Source organism: Cupressus sempervirens, chromosome 1, assembly GCF_028749045.1.
Source record: "Cupressus sempervirens isolate cs-2001-9-10 chromosome 1, ASM2874904v1, whole genome shotgun sequence".
NCBI lineage: Eukaryota > Viridiplantae > Streptophyta > Pinopsida > Cupressales > Cupressaceae > Cupressus > Cupressus sempervirens.
This window is the reverse complement of record NC_143118.1, coordinates 682,484,897-682,511,760: the sequence shown is the minus strand read 5'-3', so window position 1 is coordinate 682,511,760 and position 26,864 is coordinate 682,484,897. Positions and strand designations below refer to the sequence as shown.

Sequence of the window (26,864 nt, the reverse complement as noted above, 5' to 3'; positions counted from 1 at the left end):
GTAGCACCTTATGCAATTGAAGGTTGCATCTAGTACTAAGTATTTAAGATATTTTTTATAGGGAGATCCTTGATAGTTTCTATTTTTACAATGAGACTTGATAGGTTGTGTGGATGAAATATTCTGATTTTTAATTTATTGACACAAAGTTTCCAATTTTTCTAAAGTATTATTTAAAATAATAGTGAAGGAGAAGAATTTAGAGATGAAAGTTAAATGGTATGACTATAAATATTTTATTATAAATATTAAAGTTTGAATGTTAAGATATAAGCAACAATATAAAAAGCTTTCTTCATAGCTAGACATAATAAAGAATGAAATTTCCATATTTATTTCTATGAAAATCCACTTTGAAAAACCTTCTAGCACTAGGGTATATTCCTATTTTTTTTCCAATATAGGGGGCTATAATATTCATATCTACCAAATACACAATTGAAGGTTTGGAAAAAAAAGTGGATAAAATTTCCATTCAATCCATTCTCAACATAAAACTCTTCATTATGATGGAGTTCCTTCCCTAATGCGGTATCAAAATTTATATGCATAGATTAAATGGGATAAGTGCACAAAGATGTGGTAACAAAAAGGTGTCACTATCTTTTTTTATCCATGCATATAATACAATAATAGTTAGAGTGATTGCACTATGGGTTAAAACAATGTGTAATAACCCTATAGCATGATCGCACTGTCAAAAAAATGATAGAAACTCAATACCATAACCATTTTATCATTTTCAACATTCTAAACACATTTTCTTCTTATTTCCCTACTTCTAATACTGGTAACACACAATAAGCTACAAATTTGTTGGTCAATTCTCCTCAAAAGTGTCTCCACATCAATGCCAATCAAAATATAGTGGAAGAAGTAATTTTTTAAATGATCATTTTTTTAATTATATTTAAAGTGTTTTAGTTCTCAATCAAACTTAACTATATTCTATTATATTTTTAAAATAGGATTATTTAACTCCTAGGTATTATGGGTAACTCTCCACCTAATCCACCATAAAACTCTCCATCACAAAACCCGTTGAATGAAGAACCTGAGCCTCAATGACTTCCACCAATTTCACTAATTTTGATGAAACAAATCCTATTACGGGTACAACTTACATAGTCACTTGAGTCCAGTTTGAGCTATGTAGCCTCAATTACTAGGAAACTTAATGTATGGAATAATAAGAGAGAAGAGAAAAATAGTTATTATGAAAATAAGTTATCCTTTAGAGATGATTTTATTTTAAATAAAATATGACATATGTAAACTATTTTAAAAGTTAGAAGAGAAGACGACATCCTTAGAGCTAAAAGAAAGAGGTTTTGTATTATTTAATGCATCACTGATGACATAAAAATAATTTTTGGGGCTAGTGGTGGATGCTTTTTTGGTGCTCCTCCCTCTATCAATAACGAGGTTTATAAATATTTATTAAGGAAATTGTATTGTAGGTTTATCATGGTGGTGGGTCATTATTTGAGAGAAAAGGGACACATCATGACCCTAATCTACCTATGATGCATGTTGGCAAGCCATAGGTGGAGCATTTTGGTGTTCATTATGTTGAGAAGGAACATGTAGAGGTCGATACACTAGGAAACATTAGTGCTCTAACTTAGAGTATCATTCTTTGTGTCACTCTTTCAATTGATTATGACCCATGTTAGTCTAGACGAGGTCATATGTATGAGTAATGTTGATCTTTGTGCTTATTTGGCACTATTGACAAAGATGATGATGAAGATGATGTGCCAATGACCTTTGACTACATCAATGCAATATTTGGATTTTAAAAATAAATTGTATAAGGTATTCTAATGGCTTTAGTGAACTCAAATTTAGGAACATCAACAAAATTTTGGTTGAATTTCATACCTTCAACTGAAGATGATGTGACTTAATACTGAGATGTGAAAGATTAATTATCACCAACTTCTTATGTTGATTGAATGCCTTCAATATGATAGGAGGGAGTACATACACCATCGGACAAAGAACATGATGTAATGGTTTGAATCCTGTTGGTGTTTTATTTTGATGTTACCAGTACTAAAACTACTAGGTGACAAAAGGCTTAGTACCTAGATATCAGTACATACACAACCTAAAGAATAGCCAATTCTCATTATCACTTGCATATGCAAAGTATTAGGACCCAACTTCAATAAAACCTTAGACGGTTTTCTACTCTTTTGGCTCTGTAAAACCAGGGCGGGTGCACCCGGGGATGGTTCAAAGATGGAATAATTGTATGAGAATTATTCTTAGCTTCATTTTGATTCTCATCTCTAAATCCTTAGACATATAGGTAAATAACAGAAAAACACATCCCTTGAAACAGATATGGCCAAGAAATCTTCTATAGCTCTGCAGATGTTTCCAACAACAATGGCTAAATGAAGCTAAAACAATCTAGGCAGGCAAGTGCTGGCCAACTTTGAAAATCTTACAGGAAAGATAAATGAAAATTGATTTTATGATGTATTTTGAAAAAGCTAGTTATAATATACTTCTCTTTTGGCTGAAATACTCTCGATCAGTGCCTAATCCATTGGGAATTCAGAGTCAAGTAAATTCTTAGATCTAATTTGTTGCCTTGCAATGAATTTTCATCAGCAATTCTTACCAGAATTTATCATTCAAAAATCCTTATTAACACCCAAGCAACCTCATCACATTCATCAAAGCCTTTACTTAATCCATTGAATTAACAGCAATAACAAATGGATGTACAGTCTTACTAAATTGCAATCAATTGCATAAGCTTTTACTCACACAACATCAAGGTAACTCAGTATTAAAAAGGAGACAAAATTCAGAGAAGAACAGATATGGGGACAGTTCATAACTTGTATTCATTTCCTTTGAAAATGATATATCCTTTACAAAAGACCCAGAAAAACCTTCAGAGAAGAAACACAGTTCTTTTTACATTCATCCATATTTCAGAGATTTTGACAGAAAAAGCATACTATAAATTTCTTTCCAAAAATGTTTGGACCAAAAAAGAACTAAGCACAACACTTAGTGAAAACCAAATTCGGACCCATCTTTAGCCTTGGGATCTCACTTAAATAATGTGAGATGCAACAAGCTTCAGGCTACAGTAGGTGACAGGTGTCCTTCTTTTGAAAAACAAAAAACAAGAATAACAGAAAGGTTGATTACAACAGCACTTCTTGGCGGGTCCCTTTCTGTTATGCTTCTTGGTTGTTATGATCTGTTCTCGCAATCATTCCTCATCTTTAGAGTACATATCCATAAGGTCTGCAAGTGATGTATCATCTTCTGTTACATGCAAAATCACTTTAACCTGGGGATTTTCTATGTCATTATTGCTGACTACAAGAGTAACTATTACTCTTACATCTTCCTCGTCATCTTCTCCTGACATCTGTTCACTAAACTGGTCTTTCCATCTGTTGAAAGTATCATCATCTGGCCAATCAAAACTTAGGGTTTCTCTTTGTATCTTTATTAAAGAATTGGCATTTTCTTCTAATTCATCGAATTCTTTTCTTATATCAGCATAATACAATTGTATCTTTACCAGCTCTTCATTTGTCTTCACCCAAAACCAACAGCCAGTCTCACTGATGATGTTTGTTATTCTGTTATCAAATAATTCATCCATTTCCTTTTTCCATTTGTCTTTTTCCTTTACTGTATCAACAGTTTCTAAGGCACAAGGAAATAGGGTGAATTTTTTAGCAAGATATCTTGAAAAACAGAGTGTCAATTTCCTCTGTAAAGAATCTCTTTTATTTTCAAAGTTATCTAATTGATTTAATAAATCAAAAATTCTTTCAACCTGATGGTAAGGCATTTGAACTGCAGAGATACAAACAATTGTAACATCATTATTCCTCTGTCTCCACTTCTGTGCAAGAGAGTCTAGTCCATTCTTTCCTTTATTTAACTCATCTATGAGGGTTACAATCCTGGTCAGCTGGTCATAAAAATCTGACCATTGTATTTTATCCCTCAAGTATGTCACACCCTGCTTCCATTTCTCTTCCTGCTAATTTTTAAATTCTATCTGCCACTCATGTAATTTGGTTTTTTCTGCTTCAAATTCCTCTGCAGTATAGAATTGGGGTCTTTCAGGGGTGTCAGGTATCTTAATAATAGGGGTTAATCCCACAGATGACTGTGGGGGATATGCAATTCTCAATGTACTGGATTCTCCCACTTTTCTCTTTCCAAGTACCTTTTCCAGTTGAGATATCCTGTTTTCTAACTCAATTCTCCTCTTCACCTCTTGATTATAGGCTTCCACCACTACTTCATATTTATTATGCATATCCATCATTTCCCTCTCTTCTCTTTCCGCAGTAGCCAAGGAAAATTTAGAATAATCCACATTCATGTGGGCTGCCTGTACATTTGAAGTGTCAGCAACTCTTCTTACAATGATACTCCCTGTCAATCCTGAGTCATCAGGCTGTGATGAAGTAACTCTGGATCCTCTTCCCAGGAACCACATAACAAGGGCAGCTTGATCATTGCTGAATGCTGTACCCAAGAATTCCTCTTTATTCAGATCTTGGAGTCCTAAATTATTTGAAACAGAATTAAAAACTAATGCGTCAGCAATGTCCCAATTGGGCAATAATAAAACATTAGCATTTTTTACCATCTGTCTCCCCTCATCAGGGGTTATATTTTGGAACTCTTGAACCATTTGTTCCTTTATTAGATTTTGAATGGAGGTCTCATCCATTTCTGGATGTTCTGTTCTCATATTATTGCACCTTTGCTCAAAAATGTGCATGTTTACTCTCCACACAAACTGATGGAAAGCCCTAGATCTTACAAAATTGTTATCAGACAAAAAATGCTGACTGGCTTGTTCCAAAACAGGGTCCAATTCCCTTCCTCTGAAATCTGTTGTAGTTAATTCAAAACTTGGTACAGGGGTTTCCTGAGGGTTGCCTTCATCAATCTCTACTTGTGTAACAAAAATTTCTCCTTGTGACCCCATTTGTTCAAATTGCTCACTGGTGAGTTGTTCTTCCTCAACTCTTATTGGGGTTTGAGAAGGTGAGCCACTTTCATCAGGGGATTCTTCCTCCCTTATTATTCTTCTTCTTTTGGGGGAAGGTTCAGGGGGTCTTTCTTCTAGGACAGTGCTGGAAGATCCAACAATCTGTTTTTCTTTATGCGCAACGGGCACCTGCTGTCGGACAATAGTATACCCTGTTTTCTTCCGTACCACCAGTGGACCTACTCCAATGTTGGGAGTGAAACCCAATTTTCTCATAATTTCTCTGGCTTTATCTGGAAAAGAAATAATAAAATGTTGTTTCTTCTCATTCATTACCTCCATTATCTCAGAGAAATTACTCATGAGCTTATGTACTTTATCTGCATTGTTTGCAGCATTACTAAGAGGACTGAAATTTTTATCAAAACAATTAATGAATTCTAAAACTTTTGAATAGACTCTCCATTTTTCTTTCTTTATTTCTTGGTCATGGAGAGAATATTCATTTCTTATTACATCTTCTGGAAAATAGAATTCATGCTGAACTGGACGCAGCTTGATTCTCAATCTAAGGGCAGAGTTAAAGAAACCTTCTGTATCACAAAAACGAGAGTGAGACACTGCCATTTTGTATTGATCCAAAAATTTATGGAGAAAGGCCCACCCTTCTTTAGTTATCACAAATTGGTGGGCTATAGTACAAGTAGGAAAAATTGATCCTGTCCCCCTTTTGTGCAAAAAGGCCTCCTCCACTCCTCCCAACTGCCACAAAAATTCAGCTATCCCTACCTTCAAAGGTACCTGATAGGGTAACACATGGGGTGTTCCTTTGAAACCATAGACCCTGATGACCGTTGAGACTGAATATGGGATAATATCTCACCAATTATGTGAAACTTTTAGATTGTGGGTTTTGTCCATAGGCCTGATAAGGTGCATTAATGCCTTAGGGATTCTGGGATTATCACTCAATAAGGGGCACCTTAGTTTGGAGGCAAAGTGCCTATCAAATCTGACGAAGCTAGCATTTTCTGCTTCCCAGGTCATGTCTGCACTCCATAATTGGACTGGTAGTGCTTCCCCTTCTTGTTCTCTATTTAAAACCATTTCTTTACCAAAATAAGTGGCCCCTTTAAAAAGAAACATATGCATCAGTAAGGAATACTGACCCCAAACCTTTTCCACCTTGCCCTGTGCAATCCCCACCAATCCATGATGGATCTCATTTTCCAAGTAAGATGCAAAATCAAAAATTATTTCCACACCAAAAGAAGAGATTTGGGTGATCATATACATGAAGCTCACCGGAATAAAGTCTTCTTCGCCCTCTCCGAAGACTCTGCACAGGGTCCTATATATCTCGACTGCCCTGGCATTAAAACATGATTTCTTGAAGGGCTCTTTAGAAGATGATGTTATGGTTGGGAGGCCTCCAATCCGGCCTATGTGGGCTTTTAGTGCACCCTGTCTAACTACATCCCTCTTGGATATATATTCCTTTTCTAAATCTGCCAGATTAATGGGCACATGATACATGGTGAGGGGTCCCAGACTGAATACCTTCCTAATCTCCTCGGGACTGATGGTAACTAAAGCCTCACCATCTATTCTCCTCACTACCTTAGTGGCTTGGTCATAGTTTTTTGCTATGGCTTCAAGCAGGTCAAAATCCATGAACACGCTAGGAACAACAATCTTCCCAAGATCAAAATTCCAAATGTTGGCATGAGGGGCATATAACTTTCTCTCTGCAAACCATTTCTTGAATAAACTCAAACCAGTCTGAGCAGTTTGAGCATCCCGGACCCAATTACCCTTATCATACAATCCATCAGCTACCCTAAGCCTATGATTGAGTGAGGTCAACCTCTTAACTTGCACCGTTTCTACAGTGGACTCAGGAAGTAACTCAAGCAAATCATCATGCACATTTCTATCCAGGTAGTTTACTGCTCCTGTAAATCCCTTCTTAGGAGGCATCTTGGGCTATCCTCTTTAAAACTTAAAAGCTCATAGAGATGATGGTAGTTTTACTTACTTGAATTCTGTCTCAAATCTCCTTTGAATTCCTGCAAAATTTCAACGAACAGATAACTTGACAATTTCTTATCAACCTTGGCACGCTTTTCTTTCAGTAATAGCTTCTGCACAAGAATGGCTTCAAATCTTTTCTCGCGTGAAATGAAACTGATGCAATCTCTCTGTATTATACTCTATTTTTTCTCACGGACGAAGCTTTCTTGTCTAATTAATACAGAGAGTGGCACTACATTTTTAATTTAAAACTGCGCCGTTGATCTTCAAAGATCCTACGATCATGTGGTACACAAAGAACAACTAGGAGTTATACTTGCCATGTCAGTTATATTACCCAATGAGAGCTTGCCACATACATAATTCTTTCTTTTGATGGCGCTTACCTTTAAACCCACTGACGACGGAGAACACGTGTCAGCATGTCGCTACTTCGTTATGCATAAAGAACTAGCACCTCGCCATAACGAGGCGGCGACAACCGTTGATCGTACCAAGAAATGATTAAACGATACGCTACAGGACTTCTTAAGAAAGAAGGCGGTGGGCCCATATCGCTATGTCGCTATAATTATCTTCCTTGCAACTCTTCATAATGAGATAGCGAGCTCCGTTGATTCACTTCAAGCTGACGTTCCAGATTTCTTGTACATTTAGTCAGGTAGGCATTAATGAGAATCAGATCTCTGCATAGCTAGCACATGTCAAATTTTATCAGTCACCTGTCATTACACGTCATCATAGATCTTGCCGATCTTTTACCATTTTACGGGGCCTCGCTAACTCGCTAACGGTGAAGCACCTCAATTTTCCGATAGCGAGGTAGCGAGCTTCGGCACTTTAAAGGATTCCGTGCCGGAAAAAGCAAGGGGTACCCGGTAATTACTTCTGTTAATTAAAACTGATTCTGACAATAGTATTTATGACAGGTCATGCCACCTGGTGTAATTATGACACAAGCAAGATGCAATGTCATCATTTTCAGATTTTCACGTGGCCTCGCTACTTCGCTAACGGTGAAGTGCCTGAATTTTCCAATAGTGAGGTGGCGGAACTTCCGGAAAAATATCAACATTCCGGCTCTGATGTCAGATATTCTAGTGGGTCCTTTTCCCCCTTTTTATGGCGAATTGCTAAGTGTACCTGCACAATAAAGCAATTAAATAGCAAATCTCTGATCGCCGCACGTTCACTTCATGGTCCCACCGCTTAAAAACTCGACACTCACTATCTCGCTATACTTAATGAGCATGCAACTTTCAATAGCGAGATAACGCCAGCGGTGGATCTAATCGGATCTGACGGTAGGGACAAACAGTAAGAAAGGTAACCCGGGAGAAAGGAAAAGGAATACGGAAGCATATTCGCTTCTTTTGAATTTTGAAAATTTTCGTGCCCGACCATTTATAAATAGGGATGAATGTAAGGCTTACATGGCAAATATTTCTTACAGATGGTTTATCCAAAACCTTATACTTCATTTAGACATAGAACATCTGACCTTTCTATGGTTTAACTGAAAAAATTTTACTGCAGAAAAAGTCAGACCAACAGTGGCTCTGTCTGGGGATGATAGACTACTTGAGACTATGCAAGGATTCAGAATCTATGGGAGAGCAGACCACACATCTGGGAAATGACAACTTCTTCAGAGAGCACAGAGCAACACACAAAAACAAAACTCAGACTGTACAAGGATTTACAGAAAATAGGACACCAGGAAAACCTAAAACTAATGTTCATGGAAGAAAATAAGTATTTTTTCAAGAAAAATACCTCTTCAAGAACTGTCCATGAACTGGAAATTCAAGAATATTATCAAATACATCTTTGATTATGTAGGAATCTTCACCCCAAGCATTCTCAATGAGATATGGGCCTAACCAAATGGGATCAAATTTGCCATGTTTTCCTTTATCTTCAATTCTGGCGTTCCACATTAAGACTAGGTCTCCATTTTCAAATTTTCTGTTTACAGTTCTTTTATCATAGAGTGTTTTGACTTGTAACTGCAATTTTTGATTTCTCAGAGATGCTTCTCTTCTAGCTTTGGTCAATCCTACCAGTTCATTCATTCTTTCTTTCATTTCATCAGTAGTATCTTCATCATATGACTGGATGTAATTGTATAATCCCATCAAATTGTTCTGGGGCATTCTAGCTTGAATTCCATACACTAAATCAAATGGAGCCACCCCAATTGCCTTCTTTACAGTTACTCTGTCAGCCCATATTGCCAACTGTAACTTGGAATCCCATGCCCTTTTATTATCGTCCAAGGTTCTCTTAATGATTTTCAACAGGCTTTTATTTGTGGACTCAGCTTGTCCATTCCCTTGTGGATGATATGGGGCAGACGTTGTTCTTGTCATTCCATATTTATCACAAAAATTTATGAATTCCTCAGACCTAAAACACATAGCATTATCTGTGACAACTTTCTGTGGACATCCAAATCTGGAAATGATATTATTCAATAAGAAATTATTTACTACTTTACTCATTGCATTTCTGGTAGGGATAGCCTCTACCCATTTTGTAAAGTAGTCAGTAGCAACCAGAATCCAGGAATAGCCAGTACTGGACTTGGGAAAAATTTCTTCTATGAAGTCCAGACCCCATTGTTGAAAAGGTGCTTTAGTTTCAACTGGCTTCAATGGAGTACTTCCTGAGAATTTCAGCTTCCCAGCAAATCTTTGACAAGGATCACATTTTTTAACCATAGCTTGAGCATCTTTGAACAGAGTGGGCCACCAGAAACCAGCTCTCATTATCTTATGCGCAGTAGTTTTGGCCATGTAATGTCCTCCACATACTCCAGCATGCATTTCTTTCAAAATCTCTTTTGCCCTTTCTCTGTCAACACATTTCAACAAAACTCCTTCAAAGTTTCTCCACCATAAGTTATTTTGAACAATTACATACCTGATGGCTTGCAATTTAATATTTCTTTTTTCATTATCAGGCAGATGGGGAGGAACTTCCATGTGTTGCAAATAATGTATAACATTAATGTACCAGTCACACTGGTCCATGTCGCATAAATCATTTCTGAAATCATCATTTACTAGGTTTATCTGATTAGCTTCCAGGTTAGTTTCGGCCATAAGTTTGGCCAAACCTTGACCTCTGACTAACTTAGTTATCTGCATATCGATGTTGAATTCTTGGATTCTATTGATCCATCTGCATCTCCTTCCTGACACTTCCTGCTAAGAGAAAATATCTTTAACTGCAGCACTAGGTACAAAGGCAATAATAGTAGCACCTATCAAATAACTTCTGAATGCTTTTACAGCCTTTACCAAAGCATATGCTTGTTTTTCATTTATTTCATACTTCAGTTCAGCATGCTGCAGGGATTTGCTAAAAAAAGCAATAGGCTGTTCATACCCTTCTTGGTTTTTTTGTAATAAAACTGCAGCCACAGTATGGAATGATGCAAAAGAAAAGATATGCATGGGTTTTGTATAATCTGGGGTCCTCAACACTGGAGCATTTTTTATCGTAGTTTTTATATCCTGGAAAGCCTGTGAAGGTTCACCATTCCAATCTATAACAGCTCCTTTCTTGAGCATTTTTGAAATGGGTCTACTGATTTCAGCAAAATTTGTAACAAACCTCCTCAGAAAATTAACCTGGCCAAAAAAGGACTGTATACCTTTCACGTTTTTAGGTTTAGGGACTTTATCAATAGCCATTACCCTTTCTGGGTCTATTTTTACCCCATCCTTGGACACTATGTGTCCTAATAACTTTCCTTCTGTGACCCCAAACGAGCATTTCTTTGGGTTTAGGGATACCCCATATTCCAGGGCTTTTATAAAAAATTTGTTCAAGTGTTTGTAGTGATCTTCAGCCTTATTAGAATACGCTGTAAGATCATCCTGGTACACAACCATAATTTTGTCAATATATTCATGAAATGCTACATCCATGGCTCTTTGGAAAGTAGCTCCTGCATTAATCAAGCCAAAAGGCATCCTCACATACACATATGTTCCCCAAGGGGTTGTGAAGGCTATTTTGAACTGTTCACTTTCTTTTACCAGAACTTGATTATATCCAGAAAAGCCATCCATCATTGACATTAATTCAGAGCCGGTCACTTGTTGCAACATGGCTTCCATATTAGGTAAGCCATAATTATCTTTTAGAGATGCAATGTTTAGATTTCTAAAATCCACACAAAGCCTAATATCTCCATTCTTTTTTCTTACAGGAACAAGGTTTGAAACCCAAGTGGAATGCCTAATTGGTTTGATTATTCCACCATCTCTCAGTTTTGTCAGTTCTTCCTGCATTTTTGGGGCAAGGGTGGGATTGATTGGCCTCTGCTTTTGCCTAAAGGGTTTTACATTTTCTTTCAAAGGTATGACATGCTGGAAAAGGTCCTCCCTATAAGCTTTAAGGTCATCATATGACCAAGCAAAAACATGCCTGTACTTTCTAAGTAGGTCAATCAATGCTTTTCTGATTTGAACTGGCAGATCTTGGCCGATGTAAACCTTTTTAGGGATTTCATTCGTTCCCAAATTCACTTCTTCTAGCTCCTGCGGTTTGGGGTCCTTTATTTCCGATCTTACTCTGTCTTGGTTATCAAAAATGTTCTCCAAGACTACCAACCCCTTAGGCATCTTATTTGTTTTTAATTGCATGATTTCTTGACCAAAAATGGTTTCCTTCCCATTTATGGTTTCAATCAGTCCATTGCAGTCCATCTCCTGCCCATGGTATTTGTCTTCATTTAGCAAAAAATTTGTGATATCTTTGTCATCTTCAAACACCTACCAATTGTCAATGTTGTCAGGTATAGAAGGTCTATTTTGAATCTCAATCTGGGAGATTCCTGCAAATGATATTTCTTTTGGTTTGATAGCTACATTGGCCAGAAGATCAGCCATTTTATTCTGGGTTCTATCTCTCCATGAGATCCCAAATGCATCAAAGAATTCTATTGATCCCAGACCGCATTTCTATATTGTTTTAATCTCCTATTTTTTGAGGAGTATGTTCCTTTAATCTGAGAGATGATCAATTCAGAATCCCCTATGACATACAATTTCTTAATTTTGTGATGTGTGGCCACTTTGAGACCTAGCAACAATGCTTCATATTCAGCAATGTTATTTGTGCAAGCAAACTTCAAGGTGAATGAATACCTGAAGGTGTTATTTTCAGGGGATACAAAGACTACACCTGCCCCTGCACCTTCTTTAGAACTAGCCCCATCAAAGAACATTGTCCACAGTTTTGGTGAATTCATGCAACATTCAACCTCATTTTCAATGATATCAGGTAAGTTTTCCACTTCCTGAATAATTAATTCAGCCCTGAAAGCATTGATCCCCGTGTCTAGGAAACAAGTGGTATCTTTGTCAATGTCTTCACCTAAGATGTGGTTAACCCTTGGTTCCCTATTTACCCTGACAGCTTTGTCCCCTATATGGAAAGTGGCATAAGTAAGGTCACACTGTAGGCTTCCCCCCATGGCGGCACTCCATTTTCTGGAAAGTAGCATCCCGTAATGTGGGGGTATATCCACTACAAGGACAGACATGGTTAATTCCACCTCAGGAAATGCAGCCAGTTTAAATGGTAAGGCATTTATAGTACCTATTACTGGAACCTCTCTAGCATCCATCCCTCGGCATCTACCTTGCTTAGTATCCACCTTCAATCCTAGGGCTTCCATTACTTTAAAAGGCATTATAGTGTTGGAAGCTCCAGAATCTATCATACAATTTTTCAAGGTTTTCCCTTTTATGATTAAACTAAGGAAAAAAGGATCAATATCTTGTATGAACGCAACTGATGAATCATCTAAGAACATGTGAGGAATCTGGGATATAATACCATTGTCCTCTATTATTAATGGGGTCTGTTGGGCAACAGCTTGATTATCAATACTATTGTTGTTTGCTATTCCACCCAACCATGACAAAGCCTTATTTTTATGCTCTTCAATTCTAAAGAGCTCAGACAAGGGTACTTTCACAGTAATTTGAGATAACATGGCAATCATATCAACAGGTTCAACCACAGTAGGTTTTACAATAGTACCTGGGATCGGAGTCTTTTGAGTAGTGGGCACCACTTTTAGCTTGACAACATCCGGTTCTGATTTCTCTGGTTGTACTACAGTCTTTGTTGCTTCAACTTTCTGAAATTGAACCTTCCTTTTTGGTTCCCATTTCTGACCCTTGTTCTCCTTGATCTTAGACACATCTATACTGACTTTCTTGTGTTGATCATCTGTCTTATGAGTGGTGTCTTTGATGAACATACTAGATGGCCTTCCTGCCTCATTACTTATTGCTCTATTTCTCAAATTGTAATTACTGTGGACTTGTGAAATCATTTCGGCTGTAATTCTATCAATTTCCTCCTTAGAGGGGATTCTTAGGTTTGTGAAACCTACTTCAGAAAATGTATTGCATACCTTATCTGTATCATTCTTCTCATCATCTGAAAATATTTGCTGATGATGTAACTGGTAGGCAATTCTCTGGCTGGTAACATCGTTCTCAGGTTCTTCTGAGTCAGAATCTATCAAATCATCAGATGTATTCGCTATATTGCAGCTTATATCATCATGGTTTTTTTCTTCTGTTTCTTCTTCTACTTGCGCTCCTTGAGCTTGGGCGAACGACTGGGCAACAGCACAATAGTCAGCAGAATGAGGTGATTGGCATATAATGCACCAATGCACATCATCATTCATATTTACAGTGTTCCTTTGCAGGGGGTCTGGGGTACCCTTATCTTTCATATTTTGGATCTGGTTAGGAACTGGTTTACCATCTTTCCATTGGGTGGTGTAAGGGTAATTCTGCATCCTAGGCTATCTATTGAAATTGCTGTTATTCACAGGGGCTCTCTCAGTAACATTTGACTTATTACTGGGATTCATTTTCTTAAGCATTTCTAAAACATGGCCTATAGTAGGTTCTTCAGGCCTTTTTCCCATGGATGTTTTGTCACCTTCCCTTTTATTATTATTCTTAGGGTTGAAAAGCTTAGGATCATCCCTCCTCCCTAATTTGCCAGAGGCCTTTCTATTATTTTCTATATTCACTGCAACTCTATAGGCATCTCTCAGAGTTTTAGGATCCTTATCTCTCAGTTGGTAGGCCATCTTGCTATCGAAGGCATTGAAGTAGGTTGTAAGACAGACGTCTTCATTTAACCGCATAAATTGAAATAGTTTGTACATCCCTTTCTGAAATCTCACATTGAAATCAAATGTGGATTCATTTAGATTCTTCTTGATATTGTTGAACTCATTCAACATGAATCCTGCATTGGTATTGTCCCCATATTGTTCCTTGAACAATTTCTCCAAATCACTCCATGAAGTAATACTATCATCAGGCAACCTCCTGAACCAATCCCTTGCATCCTCTGTGAGTGAATGCACAAATAATTTCATCACCATGTCCTCATGTTAAACTTCATAATCATTGAGCATGTCAATGAAAATTCTCAAATGTTCTTCACCAGTGACAGCATTATTTCCAGAAAACTTCACCACTTTATCCCTTAAATCAAAAGATATGGGATGGGGGGCACCAGGAATACCGACAAATGATATTTGTCTATATTTTTCGAGGTATATAGGTTTCTTCTAGAAACCGGGAGCGTTAGAGGTACTAGCTGCATTAGCTTGAGTTAGGAGAGCAGCTTGGGATAGCTGTGTGGGACAAATGGGACTTGAGTGCCAATATTGGAAGATGAGGTAGGAGCAGGTTGGGGTGCTTTCTGAGTTGGGATTATGGGAACATTAACTGGTGCAGGATTTGTAGGTGGGATAGACAAACTAGGCCATGAATTCAATGCAGAATTAGACTTTATGAATTGGATTTTCCTTCTGGTTTCTGCGGCCTGAGCTTCATTTTCAACCTTCTCAAGTTCTTTTGCAAGGTCTTCCTTCTCCTTTCGAGCCTTCTCTAGTTCTAGGTCTAATTTTGATATGGAGGGTTGTATAGGTTTGCTCGGTATAGCTTGAGGCTCATTTATTTGGATTCCTACAGCCTTGCCTTTTCCTTTATCTGGAACTGTTCCAGTGGGCTCTATTGGATTAACTTGAATGGGTTTATAAGCTTGAACTTGAGCAATAATTGGTTCTTGTCTTTGATTTAGGAGTTTTTCCTGTTGTTGAACTTTAGCTCTTAGATTATCAATATTTCCAAAGACGTCCTGATGGAGAGTGGGGATATTCTCTTCTAATTTTTTATTTTGCTCTTTCAAAGCAACCATCCTTCTTAGCAGAGTATCTCTTTCTATTATTGCATCCAAAGTGGCTCGCTCCCTTTCTTTTTCAAGACGGATGCGCTTAGCTTCTTCCTCAGTAATCCATTTCTTCAAAAATCCTATTTCAGATTGCACTTCTTTAGAATTAGCAGAGGTTGCCTCGGAATCAGCAGGATCATCTAGATCTATAAGGTTCGGTTCTATATATGGGGCTACTCTGGGATTAAAAAGGTTATCAGATGAACTCCTGAATCCTAGCCTACAATTTATATCTGCTACAGGCCCTGGTCTGGGTGAAGCAATTCCCATAGTAGATACATCTTTATCTTGAAAAACTCTCTGATCTGGTAATGGGGTACTGAAAATACCTCCTAAAAGTCTTGTATTTTCGGATTCAGAACTAAGCGAAGATGATTCTCTTGCTATTATCGGTTGATAATGGGAATTTACAGAGGCATTACCTCTAGGCTTCCAAGTAGGATTTGGATCTATTCTTTTCTTATTTTGGTTCTTCCTACCACCTTGGGGTAAATCAGTATACATTGATACATCGGGATTGGCTCTCATGTAAGCCCTTGTGTTTTTTCTCTTGTCAGCCATATTTTTCTTTTGTTACAATAAGCACTAGCTTCAAAACCTTGACTGAGTCGCCACCCTTTTTCGGGAAAATATAATAACACTCGTTACTGACAGAAAGAAAACAATAAACGAGCGGGAACAAAAATACGGCACAAAGAGATCAATCACTGATGTTGTAAGACTGCAACTCTTGCTTGTTAGATAAGACACTCGGCTAAGCTGGATGTGTCAGTGTGTAGCAATGGTACTTGGGTTTATATCTTCTTTAGATTCTCAAGTTTTGACACTAATGAGTCCCCAGCAGAGTCGCCATTTTGTTGGTGTTTTATTTTGATGTTACCAGTACTAAAACTACTAGGCGACAAAAGGCTTAGTACCTAGATATCAGTACATACACAACCTAAAGAATAGCCAATTCTCATTATCACTTGCATATGCAAAGTATTAGGACCCAACTTCAATAAAACTTTAGACGGTTTTCTACTCTTTTGGCTCTGTAAAACCAGGGCGGGTGCACCCGGGGATGGTTCAAAGATGGAATAATTGTATGAGAATTATTCTTAGTTTCATTTTGATTCTCATCTCTAAATCCTTAGACATATAGGTAAATAACAGACAAACACATCCCTTGAAACAGATATGGCCAAGAAATCTTCTATAGCTCTGCAGATGTTTCCAACAACAATGGCTAAATGAAGCTAAAACAATCTAGGCAGGCAAGTGCTGGCCAACTTTGAAAATCTTACAAGAAAGATAAATGAAAATTGATTTTATGATGTATTTTGAAAAAGCTAGTTATAATATACTTCTCTTTTGGCTGAAATAGTCTCGATCAGTGCCTAATCCATTGGGAATTCAGAGTCAAGTAAATTCTTAGATCTAATTTGTTGCCTTGCAACGAATTTTCATCAGCAATTCTTACCAGAATTTATCATTCAAAAATCCTTATTAACACCCAAGCAACCTCATCACATTCATCAAAGCCTTTACTTAATCCATTGAATTAACAGCAATCACAAATGGATGTACAGTCTTACTAAATTGCAATCAATTGCATAAGCTTTTACTCACACAACATCAAGGTAACTCAGTATTAAAAAGGAGACAAAATTCAGAGAAGAACATATATGGGGACAGTTCATAACTTGTATTCATTTCCTTTGAAAATGATATATCCTTTACAAAAGACCCAGAAAAACCTTCAGAGAAGAAGCACAGTTCTTTTTACATTCATCCATATTTCAGAGATTTTGACAGAAAAAGCATACTATAAATTTCTTTCCAAAAATGTTTGGACCAAAAAAGAACTAAGCACAACACTTAGTGAAAACCAAATTCGGACCCATCTTTAGCCTTGGGATCTCACTTAAATAATGTGAGATGCAACAAGCTTCAGGCTACAGTAGGTGACAGGTGTCCTTCTTTTGAAAAACAAAAAACAAGAATAACAGAAAGGTTGATTACAATAGCACTTCTTGGCGGGTCCCTTTCTGTTATGCTTCTTGGTTGTTATGATCTGTTCTCGCAATCATTCCTCATCTTCAGAGTACATATCCATAAGGTCTGCAAGTGATGTATCATCTTCTGTTACATGCAAAATCACTTTAACCTGGGGATTTTCTATGTCATTATTGCTGACTACAAGAGTAACTATTACTCTTACATCTTCCTCGTCATCTTCTCCTGACATCTGTTCACTAAACTGGTCTTTCCATCTGTTGAAAGTATCATCATCTGGCCAATCAAAACTTAGGGTTTCTCTTTGTATCTTTATTAAAGAATTGGCATTTTCTTCTAATTCATCGAATTATTTTCTTATATCACCATAATATAATTGTATCTTTACCAGCTCTTCATTTGTCTTCGCCCAAAACCAACAGCCAGTCTCACTGATGATGTTTGTTATTTTGTTATCAAATAATTCATCCATTTCCTTTTTCCATTTGTCTTTTTCCTTTACTGTATCAACAGTTTCTAAGGCACAAGGAAATAGGGTGAATTTTTTAGCAAGATATCTTGAAAAACAGAGTGTCAATTTCCTCTGTAAAGAATCTCTTTTATTTTCAAAGTTATCTAATTGATTTAATAAATCAAAAATTCTATCAACCTGATGGTAAGGCATTTGAACTGCAGAGATACAAACAATTGTAACATCATTATTCCTCTGTCTCCACTTCTGTGCAAGAGAGTCTAGTCCATTCTTTCCTTTATTTAACTCATCTATGAGGGTTACAATCCTGGTCAGCTGGTCATAAAAATCTGACCATTGTATTTTATCCCTCAAGTATGTCACACCCTGCTTCCATTTCTCTTCCTGCTGATTTCTAAATTCTATCTGCCACTCATGTAATTTGGTTTTTTCTGCTTCAAATTCCTCTTCAGTATAGAATTGGGGTCTTTCAGGGGTGTCAGGTATCTCAATAATAGGGGTTAATCCCACAGATGACTGTGGGGGATATGCAATTCTCAATGTACTGGATTCTCCCACTTTTCTCTTTCCAAGTACCTTTTTCAGTTGAGATATCCTATTTTCTAACTCAATTCTCCTCTTCACCTCTTGATTATAGGCTTCCACCACTACTTCATATTTATTATGCATATCCATCATTTCCCTCTCTTCTCTTTCCGCAGTAGCCAGGGCAAATTTAGAATAATCCACATTCATGTGGGCTGCCTGTACATTTGAAGTGTCAGCAACTCTTCTTACAATGATACTCCCTGTCAATCCTGAGTCATCAGGTTGTGATGAAGTAACTCTGGATCGTCTTCTCAGGGACCACATAACAAGGGCAGCTTGATCATTGCTGAATGCTGTACCCAAGAATTCCTCTTTATTCGGATCCTGGAGTCCTAAATTATTTGAAACAGAATTAAAAACTAATGCGTCAGCAATGTCCCAATTGGGCAATAATAAAATATTAGCATTTTTTACCATCTGTCTCCCCTCATCAGGGGTTATATTTTGGAACTCTTGAACCATTTTTTCCTTTATTAGATTTTGAATGGAGGTCTCATCCATTTCTAGATGTTCTGTTCTCATATTATTGCACCTTTGTTCAAAAATGTGCATGTTTACTCTCCACGCAAACTGATGGAAAGCCCTAGATCTTACAAAATTGTTATCAGACAAAAAATGCTGACTGGCTTGTTCCAAAACAGGGTCCAATTCCCTTCCTCTGAAATCTGCTGTAGTTAATTCAAAACTTGGTACAGGGGTTTCCTGAGGGTTGCCTTCATCAATCTCTGCTTGTGTAACAAAAATTTCTCCTTGTGACCCCATTTGTTCAAATTGCTCACTGGTGAGTTGTTCTTCCTAAACTCTTATTGGGGTTTGAGAAGGTGAGCCACTTTCATCAGGGGATTCTTCCTTGCTTATTATTCTTCTTCTTTTGGGGGAAGGTTCAGGGGGTCTTTCTTCTAGGACAGTGCTGGAAGATCCAACAATCTATTTTTCTTTATGCACAACGGGCACCTGCTGTCGGACAATAGTATACCCTGTTTTCTTTCGTACCACCAGTGGACCTACTCCAATGTTGGGAGTGAAACCCAATTTTCTCATAATTTCTCTGGCTTTATCTAGAAAAGAAATAATAAAATGTTGTTTCTTCTCATTCATTACCTCCATTATCTCAGAGAAATTACTCATGAGCTTATGTACTTTATCTGCATTGTTTGCAGCATTACTAAGAGGACTGAAATTTTTATCAAAACAATTAATGAATTCCAAAACTTTTGAATAGACTCTCCATTTTTCTTTCTTTATTTCTTAGTCATGGAGAGAATATTCATTTCTTATTACATCTTCTGGAAAATAGAATTCATGCTGAACTGGACGCAGCTTGATTCTCAATCTAAGGGCAGAGTTAAAGAAACCTTCTGTATCACAAAAATGAGAGTGAGACACTGCCATTTTGTATTGATCCAAAAATTTATGGAGAAAGGCCCACCCTTCTTTAGTTATCACAAATTGGTGGGCTATAGTACAAGTAGGAAAAATTGATCCTGTCCCCCTTTTGTGCAAAAAGGCCTCCTCCACTCCTCCCAACTGCCACAAAAATTCAGCTATCCCTACCTTCAAAGGTACCTGATAGGGTAACACATGGGGTGTTCCTTTGAAACCATAGACCCTAATGACCGTTGAGACTGAATATGGGATAATATCTCCCCAATTATGTGAAACTTTTAGATTGTGGGTTTTGTCCATAGGCCTGATAAGGTGCATTAATGCCTTAGGGATTCTGGGATTATCACTCAATAAGAGGCACCTTAGTTTGGAGGCAAAGTGCCTATCAAATCTGACGAAGCTAGCATTTTCTGCTTCCCAGGTCATGTCTGCACTCCATAATTGGACTGGTAGTGCTTCCCCTTCTTGTTCTCTATTTAAAACCATTTCTTTACCAAAATAAGTGGCCCCTTTAAAAAGAAACATATGCATTAGTAAGGAATACTGACCCCAAACCTTTTCCACCTTGCCTTGTGCAATCCCCACCAATCCATGATGGATCTCATTTGCCAAGTAAGATGCAAAATCAAAAATTATTTCCACACCAAAAGAAGAGATTTGGGTGATCATATACATGAAGCTCACCGGAATAAAGTCTTCTTCGCCCTCTCCGAAGACTCTGCACAGGGTCCTATATATCTCGACTGCCCTGGCATTAAAACATGATTTCTTGAAGGGCTCTTTAGAAGATGATGTTATGGTTGGGAGGCCTCCAATCTGGCCTATGTGGGCTTTCAGTGCACCCTATCTAACTACATCCCTCTTGGATATATATTCCTTTTCTAAATCTGTCAGATTAATGGGTACATGATACATGGTGAGGGGTCCCAGACTGAATACCTTCCTAATCTCCTCGGGACTGATGGTAACTAAAGCCTCACCATCTATTCTCCTCACTACCTTAGTGGCTTGGTCATAGTTTTTTGCTATGGCTTCAAGCAGGTCAAAATCCATGAACACGCTAGGAACAACAATCTTCCCAAGATCAAAATTCTAAATGTTGGCATGAGGGGCATATAACTTTCTCTCTGCAAACCATTTCTTCAATAAACTCAAACCAGTCTGAGTAGTTTGAGCATCCCGGACCCAATTACCCTTATCATACAATCCATCAGCTACCCTAAGCCTAGGATTGAGTGAGGTTAACCTCTTAACTTGCACCATTTCTATAGTGGACTCAGGAAGTAACTCAAGCAAATCATCATGCACATTTCTATCCAGGTAGTTTACTGCTCCTGTAAATCCCTTCTTAGGAGGCATCTTGGGCTATCCTTTTTAAAACTTAAAAGCTCATAGAGATGATGGTAGTTTTACTTACTTGAATTCTGTCTCAAATCTCCTTTGAATTCCTGCAAAATTTCAACGAACAGATAACTTGACAATTTCTTATCAACCTTGGCACGCTTTTCTTTCAGTAATAGCTTCTGCACAAGAATGGCTTCAAATCTTTTCTCGCGTGAAATGAAACTGATGCAATCTCTCTGTATTATACTCTGTTTTTTCTCACGGACGAAGCTTTCTTGTCTAATTAATACAGAGAGTGGCACTACATTTTTTATTTAAAACTGCGTCGTTGATCTTCAAAGATCCTACGATCATGCGGTACACAGAGAACAACTAGGAGTTATACTTGCCATGTCAGTTATATTACCCAATGAGAGCTTGCCACGTACATAATTCTTTCTTTTGATGGCGCTTACCTTTAAACCCACTGACGACGGAGAACACGTGTCAGCATGTCGCTACTTCGTTATGCATAAAGAACTAGCACCTCACCATAACGAGGTAGCAACAACCGTTGATCGGACCAAGAAATGATCGAATGATACGCTACAGGACTTCTTAAGAAAGAAGGCAGTGGGCCCATATCGCTATGTCGCTATAATTATCTTCCTTGCAACTCTTCATAACGAGATAGCGAGCTCCGTTGATTCACTTCAAGCTGACGTTCCAGATTTCTTGTACATTTAGTCAGGTAGGCATTAATGAGAATCAGATCTCTGCATAGCTAGCACATGTCAAATTTTATCAGTCACCTGTCATTACACGTCATCATAGATCTTGCCAATCTTTTACCATTTTATGGGGCCTCGCTAACTCGCTAACGGTGAAGCACCTCAATTTTCTGATAGCGAGGTAGCGAGCTTCGGCACTTTAAAGGATTCCGTGCTGGAAAAAGCAAGGGGGTACCTGGTAATTACTTCTGTTAATTAAAACTGATTCTGACAACAGTATTTATGACAGGTCATGCCACCTAGTGTAATTATGACACAAGCAAGATGCAATGTCATCATTTTCAGATTTTCACGTGGCCTCGCTACTTCGCTAACGGTGGAGTGCCTGAATTTTCCGATAGCGAGGTGGCGGAACTTCTGGAAAAATATCAACATTCTGGCTCTGATGTCAGATATTCTAGTGGGTCCTTTTCCCCCTTTTTATGGAGAATTGCTAAGTGTACCTGCACAATAAAGCAATTAAATAGCAAATCTCCGATCGCCGCACGTTCACTTCATGGTCCCACCGCTTAAAAACTCGACACTCGCTATCTCGCTATACTTAATGAGCATGCAACTTTCAATAGCGAGATAACGCCAGCGGTGGATCTAATCGGATCTGACGGTAGGGACAAATAGTAAGAAAGGTAACCCGGGAGAAAGGAAAAGGAATACGGAAGCATATTTGCTTCTTTTGAATTTTGAAAATTTTTGCGCCCGACCATTTATAAATAGGGATGAATGTAAGGCTTACATGGCGAATATTTCTTACAGATGGTTTATCCAAAACCTTATACTTCATTTAGACATAGAACATCTGACCTTTCTATGGTTTAACTGAAAAAATTTTACTGCAGAAGAAGTCAGACCAACAAATCCAATATTAGATGATAGTGTACCTTCAAAATGATATGACAGTACGACTTCAACTTGAGAAATCATAGATAAATTTTCACATTTCAATTATCTTGTTGAGTGTAGGAGTATCATTCATCATCATTATCTTTCTAATTTTAATTCTCTTTTTCTTCCTATTAATGGTTCATATACCTCATCTAAAGACATTCTTCATCAATAAAGCACAAATTTTTTTGTTCACAAAATAGTCTCATTCTGGATCCCTTTTATTTTCCAAATCTCTCTCATGTTGCTCCCATGATAAATTTTTTATATTTTTACCTTGGTGTTATGATGATTTTTTCATATCATTTAAACATACCAATTATAATTTAACTAGATAATACAATTTTTCATATTATAATTTCAATAGATTACAACATCTCAAATCAGAAATTAGAAATTGTAACATGTAAAATTAGAATAGAAAAGACTCTTTCCTCGAACTTCCCATTGGAAAAGGATTACACTTGTCTCAATTGATCAACTTGGATCATGAATAATTGGGTTTCACATGTAGAAACATAGTTTAGCATTGGAGAGAATGGCGAACAATGATAGAATATTGTGCTTTGTGACCTCCTACACCATGAGAAGTAATTTTTTGTCTGATATAGTGCACAAAAGAAAAAGTAAAACATAGAATGTGGAAATTCTTCAATAGTAAAGTAGCTTTATTAATTTTTTGTATTTGAAATAGTGTGATTGCACTATAGGAAAATCTCTCTCTCTCTCTCTCTCTCTCTCTCTCTCTCTCTCTCTCTCTCTCTCTCTCTCTCTCTCTCTCTCTCTCTCTCTCTCTCTCTCTCTCTCACATATGGAAGTAGTGCTATTAGAATCTAGATGGAAAAAATATTGTTGAAATTTTATTTTGTACTTTACTTTGAAGCATAAGAATAAAATGTATCATTTCTTTGGTATTTATTAGAGCAAAAAAAATATTTTCTATATCATTCTGCCATCAAGATGAATCACATTACTTATAAATCATAGATTTTATGTTTGAATAGCATAAAGTATATGTATGGTGTTTGTTAACTTTATGAAATTGTAGGAAAAATAACACTCATTATAGCTCCTAGATAGCCTTTTAGAGAAATAAAATAAATTAATGGAATTAAGGTTGATCAAATTATTGGGAAGGTTCATTAAGAACAATCACCTTTGTAATATTTGTAAATTATTTATGCTCTGAATATTTAGACAATAAAAAATTAGATGTGGAAGATATTTGACTGGAACACGACTTATATTCTTTCTAGATAGTTCTAGTTTTTTGTTGACATTTGGAAGTGTTGGACGATATAGGGGAGCCCCCATAATTCTAAAAATTAGATTCTATTATTGAAGCTCAAGAGTTTTGATATACAAACTCAAATTCTACCAAATAATTATTGGAACCTAATTCTATAGTCATTAGATGACTGTATGTGTCTTGTATTATATTTATTGAATTGGTCAGTTGCATCTAAGTCCATAACAACTCATAAATGTGGTACAAAAGTGTTGGTTGGCTTGTCAACACAATGGATGAAAGTATGAGCTAGGGATTAGACGTATTTAAGGGAATAGTCCTTAGGATTCATAAGAAGACAAATAATTTTGGTAAGATTTTATCTTCCTATTTAACATCTAGACATGTATAATTAAAAATCACTCTTTCCACAATCTAATTCAAAAATAGATAAAATAAAGTCAATGGGCCATAGGTTTGTAACAATTTCACATTCAAACATTTACAATGTGAAGACTTGAACATAATAGAGTTAGAATTGCAATTCTATTTTTGAATTTACAAAGTTGTTTCGCTTGTATATTGAGGGTTTAGAAGCATGTGAGAAGCATATCTAGAATGAAGTATGTAACATATTTATAATTAGACAGAGTTGTTAAACGATGACAAGGAGGAATGATAGAAGAAATATTAGCAAAAAATATATATAAATATGAGGATCTCTAATCATATTTAAACTAAAATCTCTAGTTTGAACACAAGTCATCATATTGAATACAATCATTAATTTTACACACATAATATACATCTATAAAACAATTATTAAACTTGTTTTGACCTAAAAATATACATATATAATTCGACAGCTTTAAATATTATTCAGTAATTTATGTGCTTGAATGTATCTAAAATATCCTATAATATCAGAATTATTAAGAATGTGTGATAATATTTTGCATAAATGTCTACTAGTATCGTTGCAACTATATCTCACAATATCTCTCCATCCTCTATGTTTTCCTTTTGTCCATAACCTTCTCCCATTATATGACAAAGCTTCAACAAATCTATGCAATTATAAATACTATAGTCGGCATGTTCCACCATATTGCTTTGAAGGATTTTCATGAAATTGTTTGCTTTTTTTTTTAATGACTCCAATTTGGAATTAAGTAATTTTCAAAGATATTTTAATCAAACGATTGGTATGCCTTATATACTTACACTTTGTACCTACAGCTGCTGCATGCAGGTGAAGCAAGGCATTTGCAGCTACAAGATCTGAGGGTATATTCTATTTCATTGCTCCCATTTTCGGATAGGCTGGGCAAAGTATAGCAAAGTTTGGCATTTATAACATGCAATTAAATCCAGTACAAACATTTTAAATCATTTTGGACAAGAACATTTTGTGCATATCTTGCAGTCCACGCATTCCATGAAGCCATATTTCTTTGAACAATCAGATTGACCAGATCAGTTGCCTTACCTTTGCTTCCACATTTTTCAGAAATGCCTATCAAAATATTTCCAACTGATATTTGAAAATAATCATCTTTCTATTCTGGTGTGATATAGGCCTATATTCTATTTAGAAGCTCCCATTGTCGTTGCTATAAAACAATTATTGGGTCAGAATGAAACAAAAAATATTTTATCTAAACATTCCATCCGTTTGACGTCAGGCGGGAATAGATGGAATTCAAAATTAATGGCAACCCGCCAAGAAATAGACACAGATGGCATGAACAGTCCCACAACTACCACCTCAACAGTCAATCTGGCTTCGAGTGTGCTGGTTAAGCCCGGTTGGCATGAATGGGTTCACATCTGCCACCTTAGCAGTCAATCCAGCTTCGAGTGTGCTCGTTAAGGCCGGTCGAAAGTTAGAATCAAATTAGCAGACACAATGAATAAGAAATCCCCACTAAGTAGACAAGATCTTGTGGAAGAGAAGCTTTCTAAACCAAAGGGCAGAAACCATTAATGGAGGTTATGCAAGCCTAATGGGAGGATATACAAAATTTTGTTTGTTGTGCTGGTGGAGAACGTAATGAATGTATTTTACCTTTTGTGGGTGCTCCACACTCAATGTGCCAGAATAATTTTGTCCGATGCACCTGTGCCATAAATTACTCACTCTTCTACACAAGTATAAAACAATATAGAAACAAAAGTAAGAAATTCATTGTTGTTTGGATGTGAACGCAGAAAAAAAAGGTAAAGAGTGCACTCATAATTCAATTACTAAGTAGAAAAAGAGGTACAATGGCAGCAAAATCAATTGTCGATTTGATGTTGAAAAATGCTTTGGAGAGGAAAATGAAAGTGGAAGAAGACAGGCTTAGGAAATTGCAGGAGAAAACACAGAAGGCGGAACAGTGACATAAAATTGCAGCGGAGGCTACGGCAATCAAGAGGAAAAGGGAAGAAAGGAAAAGGAGAGAACATGAAGAAAAGTGGATGAAGCGACTAGAAGAAGTTTGGAAGCAACAAAAGGAAGCTGAGGAGCAACAACATCTAGAGATTAAAGAAAAAGAATATAGACACAAAGCTTTGGTATTATTATTATTATTTATGATCTTGTAGATTAGAATAGAGACTTCTTAGACAGGAGTTCACAATTACAATTTTTTTACAAATTTTATTACAATTTTATCATTGTGTTGTATGATAAGAGTAGAAATAATTAAACAGGTTGAATCTGAGCAAAAGAAGAGAGAAATGGAAGAAGAGACAAAGAAGAAGTGAAAAATGGAGAAAGAAAAGGAAGCTGCTGAACGCCGATGCCACATAGCAAAGGATGTGTCCAAGTCTACCAAATTTGTATCACAGGATTCAAATCACAGTGAGGAAGTTGGAACATTCTCATTC

The 26,864-nt window shown here is 36.9% G+C and overlaps 1 pseudogene; it reads right to left on the bottom strand.

Moving 5' to 3' along the window:
* LOC149579748 (sesquiterpene synthase Cad-like) overlaps nucleotides 1-25,438 on the bottom strand; it is a 111,169-nt pseudogene extending 85,731 nt beyond the window's left edge.
* Nucleotides 25,439-26,864: the final 1,426 nt, after the last annotated feature.